The 18,034-nt window shown below is 36.6% G+C and overlaps 1 pseudogene; it reads left to right on the top strand.

The window, feature by feature from the left end:
- Positions 1–6,296: 6,296 nt before the first annotated feature.
- Positions 6,297–7,211, top strand: LOC143540394 (transcription factor MYB44 pseudogene; annotated as a pseudogene).
- The last annotated feature ends 10,823 nt before the right edge of the window (positions 7,212–18,034 follow it).

Genomic DNA, 18,034 nt, shown 5'->3' with positions numbered 1-18,034 from the left:
GTCAAAGCATTTATATAGGTGGAGATTTGACGGTAGTATAAGCGTATGTGAGGAGAATTGGTTATGATTGAATACATGTAAATGATCACCAAGAAGAGAGTTAATGTGTGGAGGTGTGTTATGTGTGGGTAAAAACCGAAATTATGTTAGGTTTCATTATAATTCTATGGTTTAAATATAATATCAAGTATACTAGTGCAAACCTATAGTAACGAGGGAATAGGGTATGTATTGGGACCTTGACTAAACCGGAATTGTTGGTATGTATGGTGGTTGTAGTTTAAAAACAGTTGTTGTTTGAAAAGTTACTTGGGGGAAAGCAACGGTTAAGTGTGGGAATGTGACGAGTGACTCGTTGGAAAGTCGTTAAGCTAGTTAAAAGATACAAATGCATTGGCTTAACCAACTTAATTTCATGGAATTAGTTGACTATGGTTACTCATATTTTTGCAGGTAGGAGGAGGTAGAGGATGAAATTACGAGAACGTGGGCGAAAACGGCGAGGAAAACGGAGTTGAAACGAAAAAGATATGAAGAAAACAAGAAAATGAGCAAAAGCTCCACTGTGGCCCACGGTCAACACCGTGGACCACGGTCAACACAGCTCCAAAATAACAGTTTTCACCATACCGTGGCCATTCTATGCACCGTGGATGGACCGTGGCCCACGGTCTGAACCGTTGACCACGGTCCGACTCGTAACTTCCGAGTTTGGGCCACCTTTTAGGCCTTTTTTTGTTGTTTTTTGAGATATCTTTCAATTGGGACGACCCTAGGGCGATTTCTGGAGTCCAAGACATTGTTTTTGGTGATTTCAATCATTAGTTTGTGTGTTTGATTCTTATGAACAAAACAATTGAAGCAATGATGATCAACCAAACCATATGTGGCTAATTTCTTTGGTATTTCTCTTGGATGTAAGGCTATTACAAGACACTTTATGTTAATTGTTCTAGAACATTGGATTGATTATCTAAATTGTTATGTTAGTATAATCATGATGTTTATGTGATTGTTTGTAAATTGTCCATATCGTTTAAGCCTAATTTCAATCTATACGTTCTTGGTGTCGTTGACAATTGAGATTTGGTAGAAGGAATTAGGGTTAAACTTATTGATTGATTACCAAGTAATAACCTCGCGTTCTAGGAATCTGAGTACTTCGTTCTTGATTAATCACAAGCAATTATATTGACACAAAACCGAGATATTATGGTTTATCTATTGAACTTTAACATGAGTGTTGCGCAATAACCCGAACTTCAAGAGGAATACTTGTTTAATTGATTGTTTACAACTTATTTGCTTAGTTATTTTAGTTCATAAAATCAAATCAAAATTAACTTGAAGAGTACCTTTTGTCATTTACTTTTATATTAGTTTAATTGCTAAGCTACTTGATTAACACATATTCCACAAACTCTCTGTGTTCGACACCCACTTACTGATATCTAGTCAGTTGTATTTGGTTTATTTTTGAGTGAGTCTTCGACCTCACGTCACCAGACATGAAATCCTGAGTCTAAATTAATTTCGGGTTCGGTTTTTTATGCGAAAAATATATCGGGTACGACAAATAGCGCGAAAACGAGTGTTTTCGGCCAATTTCTTGTAAATTTAGAAAAATATACTATTTGTTTGTAAAAATCGAATATATTTTCACGGATCGCTTAAAACATTCCAAGTAAGTGTTTTGTAAGTCTTTTTCGGCTTAAAGGATGATACAATGCTTGTTTTGTGACTCTCTTTCGCATTTAAGTTCATAGCGGGTAGTTAAATGAGTATGTTTTCGTTTAACCGGTTTGCTATCGTACTAGGGCCATAATATCAATATGTTAACTTATATTAAACGTATATCACTTATAGATGCCCCCCCCCAGGATATCTGGGTCATAACCAGACCCGTTTGTTTATTCGTTTGTTCGATACGTAATAAGCGATTAATCGTTTAATCGGTAAATGTATACTAAGGTGTACCTGGTTTTGTCACGATTATCACAGGCCTGTACTCAGGTGCCCTACACTGACGTTGGATTTACTCACAAATGCAGTTCTAAATATCATAGTGAATTAAAACTTTTGGCGGAATAATAGAACTTCAACCATATGTAACATAACTGTTCACTTCTTGTCTTATACAGTATTCAACTTGTCTTTTAAAATTAAAAGATAACAAAATAAAACATCATAACATCTCCTTCATATATGTCAGCCTCTTCAATCCATGTCATGTGTCGCCCTCAAGCCTGCCTCAATCCATGCAACTCTGAGTGAGTTCTATTTTAAAAGGCAACTTACAATTAATTCACATTAATTCACATACTTACACATACGCTGAGTGAGTTCATATATGCATGCATGCATACATACGTACGTACATACTTTCCTTCTTTATTATTTTTAACTTACTTATACATACATAATTATTTCTACGTTTTAAAGAGCCATTCGCCCTATAATCAGTCGTCGTCGGACCGGTCAAAGATGAAGAAAATGAGTGTCCTAAATACCTTAAACTAGTTAGGGTAAGAAGGGTGTCGAACCACGAAGAATTTATGATCGGTGGCCTAAATTTAATTAATTAATTATTATGAAGCTTTGTGAGTAGTCGTATAGACCAAATATGATTTAGATTGCAAATGATGAACCAACAACTTGATTCAATTTATTTATAAAAATAAAGTTATTTGATTATAAATATAAAAATGAGTGTTAAATAGTAACCAAGTAACTTTAGTTGATTGAAGTAAACAAGAATTGGGAAAATGACCATCCCGCGCTTCCAGCTATGTAGCAAATTATACTTTAATTCAGTTCATTAATTGGAAATTACATAGACATAATTTGGTAAATAAGTGTAAAAAAGGATAATTGCAAAACAAGGGATTTTGGCTGTATTGACCTTCAGATTTATAACCGGACAAGGAACACGTGCTAAGAATTGTCTTGGTAAAAATCAAGTTATATAATATGAAATCCGTAAACCAATTGGTAGTATATGATTATGTAAACACTAAAAACGGACAATTGACAATAGATTCAATAATAATAACTTTGTTCTTCAAACACAAAAATACCACATAAACCCTAATTGTTCAACAAAAATGATAAAACATAAGAAGTTTAAATCCAAAAAACACAAAGCAAGAGTATAAGATGCAAACATAAACCCTAGACTCAGGTTGATCAAAAGAAATTAGCCAAGCATGTTCAACATGGTTCTTACAAATGCTAAAGATGATATATTGATTGTCGATGAAGAACTTTGATATAGAAGGCCTCCCCAAATGATTGTCCTTTAATCTTGATGAAAAATTATGTAAAAGATGATGAAAGATTACGGAAAAGATAATTTCAAAGTGATCAAAATCGGCTCTAATGACCTCCCCCCCAAATCATGTGGTCAAAGATCTCATTAATTATGGCATTAATCTTCATTAAACCTTGGTCAAAAACTGATTCTCACGATCCTACGCCAACAGGGCCGGAGGATACGGTTTAGACGTCCGGCAGCCGTAGGGTACGGCTGACTCAGATTTTCTTTAATCTCTTGGTCCTTAAACATGCTTAAATCCGATCCTTTGTGCATTTATCCGCAATACCCATAAATCACAAACACACCATCAAAGTACCTTATTTAATATGAAACAAGTTGAAACCATGTACTTTTAACTCCTTTAATCGCATGATATTAACCAACCCATCACCCTATAACCTTCGCAGAAATTATTAGGGTCTGTCGCCCTTCGTAACCATACAACTATACATACATTTCTTTATATATACAAATAAATATATCTATAAACATCCTTAACCTTTCAATATTCATACAACATTCACATAACATACACTTACTAGTTAAAGTAAAGGTATTAACTTATCACATAAAGTATGCATACAGCCTCGAAAACATACAGAGAAAAGGGGCTAGAAACTCACATGGATCTTGTTTCTTTCTGAGCTAATTGTAACACATCTCTTCAGCTGGGCACGGCTAATTGTTTATTCAAGTATAAGTATTAGTTAACTACCTTTCTATTTAAACAACATTATCAAAGTCAGTGAACTAACCCGACTTAGTCAATTGGGGTTACTGTTCCTCTCAATCGCAATCGTATGGGATTCAAATCGCAATCGCATAGGGTTAGGATCGCATTCGCATAGGGTTTAGGAACCGCAATCGCATAGGGTTTAGAATCGCAATCACATAGGGTTTAGGATCGCATTCACATGGATCCCGATCACAATCGCAAAAAGACTGAATCTCAATCGCATATGGCCGGACTGCAAACGCATCCCAGATGACTCACAATTGCAATACAAGTCCAAATCGCAATCGCGTTCATCCAGACCGAAATCGCATTCCGTTCAATCTTAATCGCATTCATCCCAACTGTAATCGCATCCAAGCCTTTGCAATTGGAAAAAAGGTCCATTTCTACGTTTTAGTCATTTCTTTTAAACCTTTTTACTATGTTTCGTTTCCTTAAGACCCGTTTCACTATAAAACGAGTTTTGTGTCAAACCGGCTTCGTTTACCCATCCAGATCTCGATCCGAACCTACCCGTTTAATCCGAATCGCACCCTTTTTACTTGTTTATAACAAGGTTTGTGTTTTTCCTACTAAATACAGTCGGATTTAACATCCTACCGATTCATATACAGAACCAACATCACCACATAACCTGCTTTTTTATAACTAAATAGTACCTTAAACGAACCGTTCCTAGATCGGTTCTTGAACAACACTTAGATCTTGATATTATTCTTGATTGTTAGAGGATTTGGACACAAAGTCTACCCTTGATTCAGCTTCGGATTTGAATCCTAGAGCAAGAAGGGTGTTTGTTTGTTTTGATTGTGTGGATGCAAGGATGGAAATGAGGGAATTCCAAGTCTATCTTTACTCTAGGTCCACTTCTCTGTTATTATTACTTTATTTAATCGTAAATAAATACACAATTAAATAATAAAAGTTTATTTATTTATTTATTATTTGCTGAAGTCGGATGTTACACGCCATTGTTCGGTTTGGTTATTAGCCTCAACGAATCAATTGATTGGTTTTTCGGTAAATAACCAAAATCAAACTTGAACTAAGTTTTTTGCTTAGAAATACATGGAACGAATGCACATTTACATAAAATTAAGTTATAATTTCATAAGATGAAGATATAATAACATGAAATTTAGGTATAAATATATGACATCAAGGTATAAATACATGAAATGACGGTATAAATATATAAAATACATCAAATGGAAGTACAAAATCTTGAAATTATGAATATATGAATGATTCGGTTAATTCGATTTTTGATTATTTCGATTTGGTTTCATTGACTTTTGTTTTGGTTTTGATTAACGGTTCGATTATTACTCACCAGCCACCCTACTTAAAACTCACACACAAATTGTATGTTGAGGGCATAAATTGTAAACAATCCTAACGAGACTTTCGAGAGTTAATGCTCAATACGTATTTCAAAAACATAATAATATGGACCGCTAAACAATTTGTTGAAACTATATACATATTTTATTAAAGAAAAGATATCAAAAGTTAAAGTTCCATACAAAGTATCAAATCTAATTTACTCAATTTGTTATATAGGATTACTTAACTTTTATGGACTATACCATTTACGACATTACAAGTCCTTTTTAACCATCTTTATTTTTCTAATTTTAAACCCTTAAGAAAAATAACATCCTTTAAAACTATTTCTTTAAACTTATTTTTCAGCAAGTACTTAAAAAATTTCTCACCAAGTTAACACATATACTTTATTTAACTCTATTATTATGTAATAATATTAAGGTAAAATGATAAATTAATTTAAGAAGCAAGCATATTTTTCATATTCGGATAAAATCTTTGAAATTATATAGTCTGAAAATAAACACATAAATATCTACCTTTTCACCTTTAGTTAGATAAAACGACAAAAATCGTGTAAGAGACGCACCGTTTGGGAGAGTAGTGATAAAGCGAGCTGAAAATAAAGATTACGAAGATGAGAGTAAGTATCATGATGTGACGCGTGTCCGTTAGCCAGCTGTATTCCAAATTATACAAATGCAACCGCTTGCTATCCTCACCGACTGTCACTCACCCACACCACATCTCATATATTATTAATATACTCCACACCCCCATATGAAAAAATCACCCTTCTCTCTCTCTCTCTAAAACCCACCTTCACCTTCGACCTTTCTTTTCTCCTCATGAAGAATTTAAACTGAAAAAAAAAGAAACAATCATTTTTTTTTATTTTTAAATTTTCAATCTCTGATGGCTGGTATTAATTCGAAGAGGGATATGGATCGGATCAAGGGTCCATGGAGCCCAGATGAAGACGAAATGCTTCAGCAGCTCGTTGAAAAACACGGTCCGAGGAACTGGTCGGTTATAAGCAAATCGATCCCGGGTAGATCCGGCAAGTCTTGTCGGTTAAGGTGGTGTAATCAGCTGTCTCCGCAGGTGGAGCATCGGGCGTTTACGCCGGAAGAAGATGAGACGATTCTCCGGGCACATGCCCGGTTTGGGAATAAATGGGCCACGATTGCCCGGCTGTTGTCGGGTCGGACCGATAACGCGATAAAGAACCATTGGAACTCGACGTTGAAACGCAAGTGTTCGTCGATGACAAATGAGGAGTTTAATGAGTTTGCGGTTCAACAACCGTTGTTGAAACGGTCGGTTAGTGCCGGGTCGGGTGTACCCGTTCCGGGTTTTTTGTTGAATCCGGGTAGTCCGACTGGATCCGACACTAGTGATTCGAGTGTGCATGTCTACCGTCCGATTGCTCGCCAGTTCGCTGTCGTTCCTCCGCCGGTGGACATTGTTTCTGTTTCATCTCCGGCGAACGATCCGCCGACGTCTTTGAGTCTATCGCTTGCCGGAGTTGAATCGGCTCCGATTCCGGCGATGCCGTTGCAGCAGTTTCCACCGAATCAAGAGGCGGAGGTAATGACGGCGATTCCGGCTGCGGCGATTTCGACGGCGATGCAGCAGCTGCGGGTGTCGAAACCTCCGACGCCGGTGGGGAAAGGGTGTGCGCCGTTTAGCGCAGAGTTTTTGTCGGTAATGCAGGAGATGATAAGGACGGAGGTGAGGAAGTATATGTCCGGCGACGGTGGAGTGTGCGGTGGTAGTGGTGGTGGTGGGTTTAGGGGCGGAGAAGCGGTGGTGAACAGAAGTGATTAGGGTAATGCCCGGAGGGAAGTGTCTTTGTTTGATGTGCTGATTTTATAAATGTTTTTTTATAAAAAGATGAACAAACAAAGAAATAAAATTGTATAGACGATGCTGATGAAAGTTTATTGAAACAAAAAACATGAAATTAGTTTTGTTTTAGTTAATTTTTTTTTAAGGTTTTGGTAATGGCAAGTAGTGAGTGACTGAACGTTTTAGAACTTTAGAGCAGACATGCGTTTGACTTAAGTGACAAAAAAAGAAATGGTGCGGTTGGTTGTTGATTTAGGTTTGGACCGGATTTTCTGGTTAGTCGGTTTGTTGGTTGGCCATTTGGATCCGTATTTATACCAAAATTTGCATTTTCAAAATTTTATAATGATTTTTATACCGAAGAAGTTAAAATAAAGTAATTGAAACTTTGAAAGATAACACGATACATGGATCTTCTTTCTATGTTACAACTGGAACTCTGGAAGATGTGTCGCTTCCGTCCTCGTGTTTTATTCTCTTCTTTTCGTTGTGTTCGGTTTGCGTGTCTTTGTTTAGTTCCTGTTTTTGTTTTTGTTTTTGCTTTTTAGTCCCGTTGCAATCGGTCATCTACCAGCTTGAATACATCCCACCCTTTAAAAAATTCAAATAATAGAAAGTTAAAAATTTTGGCCCTTCAAAGGATAAAAGGAAAACCTGGAAATGTCTAGTATTGCGTAGATATCTAATGTTAACTGTCTCGTAACATTTGGTACATAGAACACCCACAACGGTGCCTAGTAGCATCTTCCGTCGCACCTGCAACCGACGAACGTATGAAGCTTGTCATGCATTTGTTAAATATTTTATTTTGATATTTTTGAATAAGGCTTGACATTTATGTCATGGTTTTAAAAAAAATGAGTAATTTTAAGGAAGTTTATACATTTGTTAAATATATTATTTTGACATTTTATAATAGGGCTTGATATTTATATTATAGTTTTAAAGAAATGAGTAATTTTAAGGAAGTTTAGAATTTGATGTACCAGTTAAGGTTACGGTTTGACGTCGTTGGTGCTATTAACGTTAGGTAGCGTAGAGAATTACTGTTGCAGTGACTAATAAATCAGCCAAACACTTCGTTATATTTATAAACTCTAGAAGGTGACTTTTATTCTCATAAGGCTGAGGGGTGCGGAGCGCTAGTCAGGGCGCGTGAGGGACTTCGATAGCGCCCCGGGGCGCGAGAGCCACACCACCGGGGCGCGAGAGGGGCGCGAGAGGGGCGCGAGAGCGGAAAACGAGGCAGGCGCCAGGAGGCTCGCGCGCGTGAGTGGCTGTGGGAAATGGGAAAGAGCCGTTGGAAGGCTTTAATAATGAATAAAAATATTTTTTTTTTTTTAACAAAATCATCTATATATATCACAATACATATATCACAATACATATCAAACACAACCATTCTCACATACTACAACCAAAACGAATATCACACACCACACCCAAAACCCAAAATCACCCTATCTTCGAAACCTTTTTTTAAAAACATGTCTGGAAATTGGTACCCAAACCTAGATTCAGATTACCCTTACGACGATTTATGGTCGGCACCGGAACAACCGATGTTTTATTCGGGGTCGCAACAATCATCCGGCTTTCAACCATCCAACATGCAACCGTCTCCTAACTTTGTAGTTCCGGAGACACAAGATCCGGAACCAGAAGGTGAAGCTGCGGGACAAAGAAGACGCGTCCACCGGAAAAAACAACTTGCAACGGACGGGTCGGGTTCGGCTTCGACCGGAAGGGCGAAACGGAAAATCACTCCGTGGTCATCGGATGAGAAGGAAGCCCTGTGTCGGGCTTGGATAGCCATTTCTGAGGATCGGCGTTGCGGTAATTGTTTTAACGTTTTTAAAAATGATTGTAAATAAAAAGTTAAATAAAAAAGTTAAATGGCTTACAAATTTATTTACATAATTTTGCAGCCGACTACCAAAAGAGCAAGGTCTTTTGGACAAAGGTTAGGGAGACGTTCTATTCGCTCGTTGGGAGTACAGAGCGGAATCCCGATATGATTTCGGGTCGGTGGACCGAAATTAGAAAATTTGTCGGCTTGTTTACTAATCTGTTCAACAGGAACGCCGGTCGTATGAGACCAAGTGGCAGTGACGATTTGGCGGTCTATAATTTCACTGTCGAAGAGTGGAAGCAGGAGTGCCTGCGGAGGTATGGGGCGGTGAAGACGTGGGACGGTGTAAAGTTGTGGGAGAGGTTGAGAAGGTGTGCCAAGTGGGTTGAGCTGGTGGCGCCGGACCTTGATGCGGAAGTAGGGCCGAAACGGACTAAAACTAGTTCGTCTGGAGCGTACAGCACAACGGACGGGTCGGATTGCCGGGTTGGATTCGACCTAAACGTTGCGGGGGAGGAAACGTCTTCACCGCCGAGGAGGCGGCCATTGGGAAGGGACGCCAGGGGGAAAAAACCGGCTGAGGGGGAAGCCGTAAACATCAACGATCTTGTTGAATCCCTCAATAAATTCAACAAAACCCTGGAGGTGGTCTCTGTTGACAAAAAGGAAAAAAAAAGAATGAGAGATTTGGACTTCCTTGCAAGAGACTTCAGCCACCTAAATCCGGTCGACCAAATGCTGATGGAAAAACAAAAGGAACGTATCCGGAAGAGGTTGATCGAAGAAGACGAAGCCGAAGAATAAGAATAATGTTAATGTGTTTTTTTAATTTTTTTTAATTAATGTGTTTTTTTAATTTTTTAGTACTTTAATTTTTTTTATATATTAATGTGTTTTTTTAATTAATGTGTGTTTGTTTAAATAATTACTTGTTTTTTTAATAATACGTTTTTTTAATACATTTATAAAAAAATAAAAAAATAAACCGCTCGCGCCCCCTCTCGCGCCCCTCCACACCATGCCCCGGGGCGCTATCACCACTACCAATACCCATCTTATCAAGTTTCTCTCTCTGCCACACGTCACAATATTATTGGATGGCGCCCCCACTCACGCCCCCTCTCGCGCCCCCCACACCCCTCAGCCTAAGAAAACTGAACATAACACCTTGATTGCTCCTTCAAGTGTTGTCATCAACATCCCTATCATTCATTATCATACCTCCACAATTATTGCCTATAGCATTAGTCGAAAAAGGTAGGCATTTTATGACGGCCAAAAATACCGGAAACTTAGGTTATTTATAACATTTTTTAAAAAATGACAAAAGATATATATACGTCACTTCATTCTAAAATTAAAACATGTGACTAATGTATAACGTTTAATAGTTAAATATGAATTCAACAATCTAAACACATTACCATTCATGTAATTTAACTGTAAAAAACAAAACACGATTAGTTCAACTCTCAGAAAACAGCTTTATTAGGAAGTTCCTGATCCACTTTCCATTATTTCTGGCGCAAGTTCATACCATCTCAATTCTCAACTATTTTATTTCCATGAGTTGTTTTAATATGTTCTAAAATAACTGTCTACTCTTAAAAAACATATGTAAAAGTGACTACGGTTCTTATATAACATTAAATTAAACTGTTATTATTGAACTTTAAGTAAACATTTAATGATCTGAGGTAAAAAAATTGTTATACTACTTTTATAGCCCATGTGTTGTTTAGTTGATGAAAAAGTAGTGTTTATATCAAAACAGAAGGTAAACGAGCAACAAGCTGCACCGCTTGAAATTGCAAAATCAAATATTTTAAAAACTACATTAATAGGTCTTAGAGTCATAACATTGTGCATGACCCATTGGACTCAGCTTCGTAGCTTTCATAGCTTCAGGCGCGAGGAAACTAAATATGTCAAATGCAACTACTTAATTCCGCAAAATATGATTTTAACTAAATATTTATATATGATAAATTATTATGAAAGGAGTAAAAGTATATATAACTTAGTAGTTACATATAAGGTTGAACACTAATGTCAACCATTCTGATTGAATTCAACGAAAACCTAACTCAATGTTATTTATCTTATACTAGTGTTTTTCAAATCTATATATGTGTTAACAATTTTATCTAATAAAATCATCACATTATTTTAGTACTATGGAAACAATTCAACAATGTTGTTGAACCGTTTCAGGGTGAAATACTATTAAGGACTACATCTATATTCTTACGTCCAACATAAATTAAGAAGGCATGACACTTTAAATATAGATTAAACCATTCTCTTATGTTAAATTTGTTAAAAATGATCATGGATTATGCTCTTCATGCTCTTTGTTTGTTTTTTAGTTCTCCAAGTACATAAATGTAGCCATATGAACCAAATGTGGTAAACATTTGTCATAGAGTGAAGCCATACACCTTACCCATATTGGGTGTGATGTTGCTGCCACATGCCATGGAGTGATTTTCTAAAACTCGTGTTTGAGTTTTATAGTAGTTTGAAGAATTTAAGAAAACTACAAAACAATATAGTACTAGTTTAAAGAAAAAAAATCCAAAAGTTCTGACTAGTTTGACATTGTTTCAATGGAAATTGGTATTTCTATTTATGCATTCACAATAAAAACAATTTAAAGGGTAATGTGTTAATATTGTTTCAAGAGGGTGTGTAACAACTCATCTGGGAGTTGGGTATTTTAGTATTTATGTTATGCATTTAATACAATATATATTTTTTATTAATTGTTATGGTTGGTTGATGTTAGATTATTTATGTTTTTGCATGTTGTTCGGCAACCGTCAACCTATGTTACATATGAAGAAACACTAAGTGACCCCGGCAGATTACGGATAATCTTAGGGTTAAGTAGATGTTTCCCACGAGGGTTAGGTCCGGCAAAGATGGCTATTCTTCTGATGACCTGCAAAACAGACACCGTGAGCTCGTCACTGAGAAGGGGGGGGTACCTCCTTGTGACCACCCTCCGGCGTGAGAATCAGACTAGATTGCTCTGAATATAAGTGTATATTAAGAGAAATAGCTAGAGTAGATAAGATAATATCAGATGATATATGATGCTATAAGATAAGATAATACCGTTCCAAGGTGTTGGAGTATTTATAGCCGAAGGTAGGTTTCCAAGTAGGTACGGCCAGCTGTATAATATCCTTTTCCACCAACTGTGGGCTACGTACGTGCCATGCTGGTGGTTGGTGGGTAGGCAGCGGCTGATAGTGACATGACCGGCTGTGTACTATTCCTTTTCCACAAACTGCAGGCTATGTACGTGCCACGATGAGGGTTGGTGGGTAGGCAGCGGCTGATAGTAACATTTTGTACTGGAGCATGCTCCTCCTCGAACTATTGTCGGTGAGCTGTCACCCTGTGATTGGTTCATGGGCTGCTTTGGTCAGATCTTGTCTATTTTGTCCATACCTTGGCAGGTATAGTACAAAAGATCTTCCAAAAGCGTACGGACTGGCTCATTTGGGCGGGAGTATTCCCGCCTTGCTCATTCCTTCTTCAGGTGACATTACTGAATTATTGAGAGTTAGTGCCTTGTGCGTGTAGCCTTACTATTAGTGCGGGTAGCCTTCCCTGATGGCTTGTATCCGCAGCTGCGGGAACAGGCGGGGTACTTTACCATTGGGAGGCTTTTCCTGCGGGAACAGCTGGCGTACTGCGCGTAAGGTCTTCATCTCTCTGAGCATGGTGGATCCTGCGGAACCAGTTGGTCTTCGCGCAGACGTCCCTCTTCAAGGTGAGTCTTGCGGGTCCAACTGGGCTCTGCTGGGACCTACCTCTTCAACATCAAGGGAGCTATGCTCACCAATACAGATATTTAATGCAAGCTGAGTATAACGACACACGTCCAGTATAAACACAAATACAATGGAGCGGTATTGATGTAGTAATCTTAAAAAAGAGTTCAGTTGGCACAAACATGTGAAAGACGAATAATTAAGACTCTTAGACTCACAATGTATTTTTATCAGTCACATATATGGACTAACAGAGATGACATGAAATCGAGCTTGAAAGACCGTTAGCATTCGTTATTCACAAATATTCATGATTAAAAAGTACTCATGTTTTTAGCCACCATTTCTTCTTGTTATTGTATGATTGTATCTTCCCATACCAAACCTTTAATTCTTTAAACATATTGCTTAGACCGTGTGTAGTGGATGGAGCCCCTATGGGGCGTTTTGCGCCATGTAAGGTCACGCCATCATATGGATTTTTTGACAAAAAAGGGTGTAATGAATGGAGTCCCTACCATTCCTTACCTCATTATCATTTTATTATTATTATTTATTAAAAAAACAAATAAAATGCCACCAATCAGCTTCCACCCTTTCCGACGCTGTGTGAGAAGCCCCCCCCCCTTCCAAAGTGCCCAAAGCGCCCCGAGGGACGGTGTTCCCAACGCGCTTTGGGGCGCCTTGGAGATGGGAAGCGCCCCACTACGCATGATCTTATTAACATTTCTCTTAATAAATAATATATTTAAATATTTTATGTATTGACTTGATGGTGTTAGTCTTTTGCGTGCTGAAATACATGGACGACGTTTCAATTCAACAGGAAATTACTATAAAAATATTAACGAGTTTACTAATTCTAGTTGTTTATATATATATATACACACACACTAGATTTTATCTCCCGTATTACGGGGGTTGTTTTATATTATTCGTTTTCAATATTTATATATGTACATTTGGATTTTAGTTTTATTTATTGTAAGAAAGCTAATAATTAATATACTTGAGATTTGATGATGAAATAGTTTTACAAATAAATGATATGTTATAATCTGGTTTAAAAACTATCTGGGTTTGGTGATACTCATTACCCGTTTATTTTCTTTATTATAAGATTGTGTCTTAATTATAAATAATATCTTTTTTTAAAATAAAATATGATATTAATTTTTAGTATGTTCCTATTTTATAGGATTTTCATATTAAATATTTGATGAGATTATTTTTTAGTATAATGAGTTGTTATAACCCGTTTAAGAGCTATCTGGGTTTGGTGAGACCTTTACCGGTAAATTCGGGTCAAATGCGTGAGAAGCCTTCATTTACAAATAAAATAATCTGATGGCTTGAGAGAATGGTTGTTTTATATTTTATATTTTTTAATATTTATTTTTTGAATTTTAATTTTCTTTATTGTAAGAAAGTTAATAATATACTTAGGGTTTGATGATGAAAGGGTTTCATAAATAAATGATATGGTATAACCCGTTTAAAAGCTATCTGGATTTGGTGACCCATGACCCGCTTATGTTTTTTACTATAAAATTGTTTATTAATTATAAATAATATCTTTTTATTTTTTTTTTTAATATTAAATTTTAGTATATTCCTATTTTGTAGGATTTTCATATCAAATAATTAGCAAGATTAAGTTTTAATTTAATGAGATGTTATAACCCGTTTAAGAGCTATCTGGTTTTGGTAAGACTCATACCCATGAATTTGGGTTAAATCAATGAGAGGTCTCCATTTAAAAATTAAGAAATCTTGTGGCTTCTATAAAAGGGGGGAGCGACCACATCGCGACACGTAGGATTTTTGGGTTTTCGTTTATATATTATTCTCATTATTATTATTATAGATATATAACTTTGTGTATGTCTAAATGAGCTAATTTCTAGTTGTTTTGTTTTTATATATAACTATGGGCATGGAGTGTTAGACATGCTTGTAGCTGCAATGGATCAAAATGGTCTTGATGTGTTTCAACCCGATTCTATTTGCATGTGTTTTAATGTCAAGGAAAAATAGACGCTTTTGATTAACACACAAAATGGTTGGTTTCTGGTCTTATCTCTCAAAAGTATTGATTCCGAGTTCGTCATCCACATCTAGTGGAAATCAATCAATATCATCTAATCGTTTCATCTCCCCCATCTTTACAGTTTTTCGTTCTCAGTAGTTGACCTTCACAATTGTCTTCATCTTCAGGGAACGGATTTTATATTATGTTCTTGGTGTTCATTGTGGGATTGGTATGATGTTAGTCTTGGTTTGCATTATTTGTTCTTTTGGTTGGTATTATGTATTTGTTCGATTTGATTAGTTCTTGTTTAGTTGTATTTGGATTTGTAAAATTCAGTTTGAAGTAAATAAGAATTGAATATATGGTTTTTGTAACATTATATATATCCCTCTATATAAATTTCATGAATATTTCCAATGTATCATAACACACATGTTGCACATTATCAAAATACAAATGCAAAATATATGAAAGTATATAATGATGCTTTCTATAATCAAAATATAGGAATCAAAACACTAGACTAGACTCAAATAACTTTTAATACTCGATATAGTCATCATAAAATTTACATTAATAGTCAATGCTACTAACTTTTGTGCATGTAGGCGTTGTTTGTTTTCAGAGGTAAAATATCTTCAGTCTGTGAACTACATGTGTAGAAATCTGTAGAATAAGAGGTGAACCAAATATTCACAGTCTGCAAAAAGAAGACTATTTGTTTCTTAACGTCTGTAAACTGCTACTTTGAAATCTGATATGTTTTTGGTAATAGTCCAAGGGGTTGGTTTGCTTTTGGACATGCTTCATTTGCTTGCTCTTCTTCTTCGGACACATTTGGCATGGAGCTCGAACCTTGTTTTTATCAGAGGCAAAATATCTTCAGTCTGCGAACTACATGAGTAAAAATCTATAGAATAAAAGGTGGACCAAATATTCGCAGTCTGCAAGAAGAAGACTGTTTGTTTCTTAACGTTTGTAAACTGCAAAAATAAAGTGATGGTGGTGTACGAACTATGGTAGTGGGTGATGGTGGTGCTGGACGGTGATACTGGTGGTGGACGATGGTTGGCGGTGATGGACAGTAGTGGTAGACGGTGGTGGTGGACGATGGTGGTGGTTATGAACAGTGGTGGTGGCGGACGATGGGTGGTGGGTGGTGGTGGTGGCAAACGATGGGCGGTGGTGGAGGATGGTGGTGGACAGTGGGTGTTGGTAGGTGATGGTGGAGGTTTAACCCCCTTCAGACCTTAGAAGATTTTAGAAGTGGATTGGCCAAGTCTACATCAAGAAAAGTTCGCGCAGACGTTTTTTAATGAAACATCTTTGAAGAAACAAACAATCTGCAGATGAGCAATGTCTGCAGTGATCTGCGCAACGTAGACAAAAGAGTTTGCACAGACATTTTAAAAAAAACAAACAACATCGTAGAGTTCAGTTACCTCTAAATCTCATTCTTTAACATAGAAAATACTTCTGTACATGTAGACTACATTACCTTTTAATGGACCCAGCCGAAAGGTTTTTGGGCCTAACACAAATGACACATGAAAAACCCTAGCCCCACATATTCTATGTTAATAACTGTCGTGATGGGTTAGTAGGAGGAGCTAGCCTCTTACCTGCTGTCAACCTGGTAGCGCACGCCACAACGGGTGGTGCGAGTGGGGGCACTAGCGCCCTAGCGCCTCATTGTGAGTATGGTAGCAAGAGAAAAGCACCGTTGGCTTGTGTTGGATCTTGTGAATATTTATAGTTAATTTCAATAAAAAAAATCAAACTTTACTAATATCAACAACCACTTACTCTTCACCCACTTTTCTCCCAAAATCTTTATGAAGTTCCCATTTCCTCTCAATTTTATAAACATATTTTCATACCCTTACTCCAAACCATCAACCAAAAATGGAAGGGAATGGAATGTGGCTTCTTCATGTGATTCTTCAAAAGAAGACGATCTGACCATTGAAGCGGGAGCGAGACAACCACTGATCAACAAGACTCCAAACATACGAGATATCAAGAACAAAGAGATACACGGAAACCTTCGTCATGAGTTGGTCGAGCATTTGTTTGCTAGACGACCCGATGATCTTGTATTAGACTAGTATTATTTATTGGTTGTAATATTTTTATTTTAAATCAATATTTTCTATTAATATTAGTTTATCTAATGCCTAGTAAGTGTCCAGCCAATACCAGGTAAAACAATATTTTAGGATAAATCTCCGCAACACACAACCTAAGGGGACTTCAATTACACGGTAAGGATCATTGTCATGTTCCTTTCTCTAATACATTTATACATCATACACTCACATTCTTGACTGTGAATGCATATACTCACATCTCTAATACATCATATGCATTACCCTATTAGCTTATTAGGAACAACTTCGATTGGTGGATTGTTGTTGTTATGATCGTAATTGTAGCATGCATTAATGACGCTCCCAAGAATTGTTAAAATGTTTTACGCTGAATGAGAGAAAAATTTTAAGCAAGTAAAAAGTTTTTTTTTTAATTGGGTTTAAATGGTTTAGATGATGTAAGTGTTTAGTTGAGTGACGAAATGTAGAATCATTTATGTGTTTCAATTTTCAAACAATTGATCAGGAAAATAAAGAGGATTTGTTTTTTGAACCCATATGCTGGTTAAGATACCATTAGAGAGAATTACAAATTCAATGATGTTAGTAATGCAATGTAATTGAGACACTCATATTATCACGTCAAAATGTCTTCTCAAAAACATTAATATCAATCATTCATGATATTAAAATCAACACAAGCTAAAATTATTTTGACCGACTACCTAGTTTCTATAATCTCAGGAAATACAGAGGCCATGACTATAGAATATATGTATAATAGAAACTCGCAACCAACACTAAGGTCCTGTTCGTTTCAAGGATTTGGAAGGAATTCTAACGAATGAGATTTTAAATCCCATGAATTGATATGTTCGTTTCACTAAATGAAAGAATGAGAATGGAAACTAAATCCCATCAAATCCCACATTTCATGGGATTTTAAAATCCCACATATTTTATAAGGATTGTTATGAAAAATAAATGATTGTTTTACCAACCCTAATCAGTACTAGGGGTGGCAAATGGGTTGGGTTGGGTCG

The sequence above is a fragment of the Bidens hawaiensis genome, unplaced genomic scaffold (genome assembly GCF_021521415.1).
Source record: "Bidens hawaiensis isolate Kalapana, Puna unplaced genomic scaffold, B.hawaiensis_p1.1 tig00012229_1, whole genome shotgun sequence".
Taxonomy (NCBI): Eukaryota; Viridiplantae; Streptophyta; class Magnoliopsida; order Asterales; family Asteraceae; genus Bidens; species Bidens hawaiensis.
The sequence above is the reverse complement of the archived record's forward strand: the minus strand, read 5'-3'. Positions and strand labels throughout refer to the sequence as shown.